This window comes from Phyllostomus discolor, chromosome 12 (genome assembly GCF_004126475.2).
Source record: "Phyllostomus discolor isolate MPI-MPIP mPhyDis1 chromosome 12, mPhyDis1.pri.v3, whole genome shotgun sequence".
Classification (NCBI taxonomy): domain Eukaryota; kingdom Metazoa; phylum Chordata; class Mammalia; order Chiroptera; family Phyllostomidae; genus Phyllostomus; species Phyllostomus discolor.
In genome coordinates, this window is record NC_040914.2 from 39,235,674 (window position 1) to 39,239,702 (window position 4,029).

Here is a 4,029-nt window from a genome sequence, read left to right on the forward strand (position 1 = left end):
ATTTTCTCCAGAGGCCTCTGTGGAGGATTAAATGGGGTGATTATGTAAAGTACCTGATACCGGGTGAACACTCAATAACCATTAGTTGCTATGAAAGCCTACCAGTTGGGGAACACGTGTGTGAGGTGTGTACATGGGCTGAGGAGGGACAGGAGCCCGAGGCTACATTACCTGAGCACGGAGAAGTTACATAAGGTGACCCAGGCTTCCGGGCACTAGCCTCGTCTTCGGAAGGAAAGTTCTGCCTCCTGGGAACCTCTCAGACTCAGGCACATGGGAGGGCTGCTCCCTTTCTTGAGTTAGGTCGGGTTGACTTCGCCCTCATTAAATCTTCCTCTCTTCTCAGCTGGAGACTGAATTTCAATTCAGTGATGTGGTTTAGACATTTAGTCTTCCACCCTTTGATGGCAGTGGCGTCTACAGTCCAGTGACAGGGAGGCATCGGTGGTGGAGGAGCCTACAGAATGTCTGGTGGACAGTGCTGCTGGTTAATAGCTTCCTATCACAGTCCTGCCCCCAGGGCAGGATTTTGGCCTTGGTTCTAAAAGTCTAGCCAGAAGCAGCTGCCTTTTTCATGCCTGATGGAATGGGATTGGTAGCCAATACAACATCCATTTCTTCTTTCCCTCTTCTCTACAACAGAATTTCCCCTCTCCTTTCATTTTCTTCAGGGGGCTGCCCAAACCCTAGTTCTGATGCAGGTCCAGTCGAATCAGTGCATGACATTCCCCTGGTGGGCTGTCACTCAAGGTGGACCAGTTACAGTGACAGGTGGGTTCACATTCCATGTTGGAAGGTTTCTCTCTCTCTCTCACCTGCCATATGTGAACAAGAAGGCGTGCCCCCCTGATTGCCCCTACAGCAATGTTGTGACCAGGAGGCCACCCTCCTAAGGTTGAAGCTAATACTGTGGGCAGCAGAGCAGAGGCATAGAAGGAAAGATCCAGGGTCCTTGACGTCATGTAGCTGCTGAGTCCACCAGCCCTGGGGCCACCCCGTCTGGGATTTCCTTTATTTGAGAAATTTGCTATTTGTTTACCTAGTACAGTTGGATTTTCTCTTTCCTGTAGCAGAAAGTATTCTAAGGGATCTGCTCCTTTCTTTGCAAGCCTGATTCTGTGCACTCAGCATTTTTCAAACAACTTTTTTTTGTATGAGGAACTTCTTGGCCCCTTTTGATTTCCAGTCTTAAGAAAGGAAAAGGACCTCAAAGGCATTTGTTTCTGTGTGTCATACTGAATTGATATTTACTACACCAGAAATTTAAAATGGAGATAACTTTAAAATATTTAATTCATTTAAAAACAAAATAACAGATGTATTAACATGTCAACATCAATGACATACTTAAAAACTACATCCCCCCCCCCCAATTAGAGGAGTAGCCTTGTTTACCATTTTTTACAAATCTACTTAATGTCATGCTTCTTAGAAGACAGCTGGACCTTCATATCTATGTTTTCTTTCAATCCGTGGTGACTTGTTGTTTTGGTTGAAGAATATGGAGAAAGCCTAGCCTCACCCAGACATGAATAGAAAAGAGAGGAGATTTTAAGAGCCTCTTCAGATAGGATGGCCATTCTTCTTTGTTGCCTCACCAAAACTTTCAAGTAGCAGTTTCTTAAAGATCAGTTGCAATGTGACACCTGGAACCACACCAGTGAATTTTTGCACTCTGTTCTGTCTAACTCCATTGGCTTATCTTGCACTTTGAATGGATCTTTCACCCTTACATGACTGCGCACTGGCCATTTGGAAAAATTTGTGTGCTAATCATGCTCTTCCAAATTTTGATGTATTTCATTATACAACATCCAGACCCCACACTTTTTAGTACCACCACCATGCTCATCAGAAAACTCTTGAAGCAGACGTTGAGAAGCCTGAGAAAGACTGAGAAGCAGTTCAGCCCATGGCAGAAAGCACCTGAATTGACAAGTTTTTTAAAAATTCCAATTTTTGCTTGAAGGTTTGAATTTTTATCCTTGCCTACAACACTGTTACTTGTTATCCTTGAAGTGACAGGCTCATCTTGTTCATTTTTTGAGAAGAAGCCTGTCAACGACCAGGTCTGAAGTTTGTCAGGCACCCTTCTGATTAAAAATGGTGTTCCAGGAAAAAAGTGGCAAGTTCAGTTTGCACGTGTGCTTTTTCTCGAGACAGTCACCACGCTTCGCTGTGCAGCAGAAGTGAGTTATTCATACTTAACATTTCTTCACGTAAAATATTAAAATGGTCTGTTTTCAAGGGCCAAGATTTAAATAATTTCATGGATAGGTCAATGGCATTCTAAAGTGAACCTGGCTTTTGTCCCCTACAGTGCATGGTCGTGAAGAACACAGTGACTGGCGTGTCGCTTGTCCTGATTTACAGGGACTACCGTCAGGTTCCATCACCCTTGCTTGTGTAGCATCAGAGCAAACGCTGACTCCATCAAAATGCCAAATAGCATCCTAGTGTTACTACGGGATTAGTGTGGACTTTGCAGGCTTCCTGAAAGGGTCTCGGGCACCCCGGGAGTCCACAGACCACATTTGCAGAACTTCTGATCTGACCGTTGACTCTAACAGCGGCCCAGCATGCTTCCAATGAAACTCTCTCCTTCTGAAATCAGCCAGAGTTGGTTTCTGTTGCCTGTCATCCATGTTCCATGCTAAAAAAAAGTCATATGGATGGTTGGTTGAATCAAAATACTTAAGAACTCTAATTTAGGGTGTTTCATAAGTAAATCCTTTGTCGTTGATGCTTTGCACAGTCAATAATAGGGAGGAACGAAAGACTCTAAAATTTGACTTTTATAAAACAACTAACCTCTATGCTTTCTACGTTCATGACGTTAAGTCAATATTACATAGTCACACAAATCTATGCTGATCCATGAATTGTGGTAAAAGAAGGGTCAGGGGACTAACATTTTCTCCCTGCTGTGATTGCTTCCAGTGACCTTTTCGAACTAAGTATGACTGTCCTCACTTTGACTTTCAAACAAACAAACAAACAAACTTGAATTTGGTGGTTAATTCCTTGGCATCTTGACTAAGAGGCTCCCAAACCCCAGTACCTCTTTGCTTTAGAGGTACCTAAGAATTTCCGATAAGGGTAAAAATATGAAACTGTGATGTAAGAGATTTATGCCTTGGAAGCTAGTGCTGCAGAATTGTAGACATCAGGGGTGGTTCGTTAGGAATTTCTTTTATGAATTATATCATGATGACATGATAATACTGGCTTTGTATTAAAGCAACATTTTTGACCTTCCATGAAGTGGTATTTTTGAAGTGGGAGAGACCTGACTCATGTGATCTGTCCAAATCTCTCACCACTGGAGCATGCCGGAATAGTCAACATGCTTTTCAAATAGCACTTTCTGGGTGGTGACTTCTGATAACCTGAGTAGTGCATTTCATGAAATCAAAATGTAGCGCATGCAATGGCAGCCATCTCCTTAGATGTCCTGGAGAATCCCCTCCCCCTGATGGTCACACCCTTGTGCAATCCTTCCGAGTGTGGACAAGACCTGTGACTTGTCTCTAACCAACAGAATATATATAGCAAAGGGGTTGGGATGTCACTCCTGTGATTGGGTTTCATAAGTTAATGGCTTCTGGCTTGCCAGCAGACTCTGTTTTGCCTTCTAGATTTGCACCTTTTGGTGAGGTGTGTGGCCATGTCAGAAAAACCCGTATGGTAAGGAACTGAGGGCGGCCTGTGGCCAACAGCCATGGGGAACTGAGGCACTCAGTCCAACAGTGTGTGGACAGCTGAATCTGGCCAACGACCATTGATTGAGCTTCAGGTGAGACCCTGGCGGCAGCTGGCACCTTAACTGCACCTTATAAGAGACCCTGAAGCACACCCACTGTGAGATCATATATGTGTGCTGTTTTAAGTTGTGAAGTTTGGGGATAATTTGTTACACAGTAATAGCTTACCAATACACTCTACTTGCTTCGTCTCTTTCTCTATCAGGTCCAGGAGTGAGTTGTGTAATGTCACTGAGTTCTTGCCAGGAGCGTTCATCAGTTTACC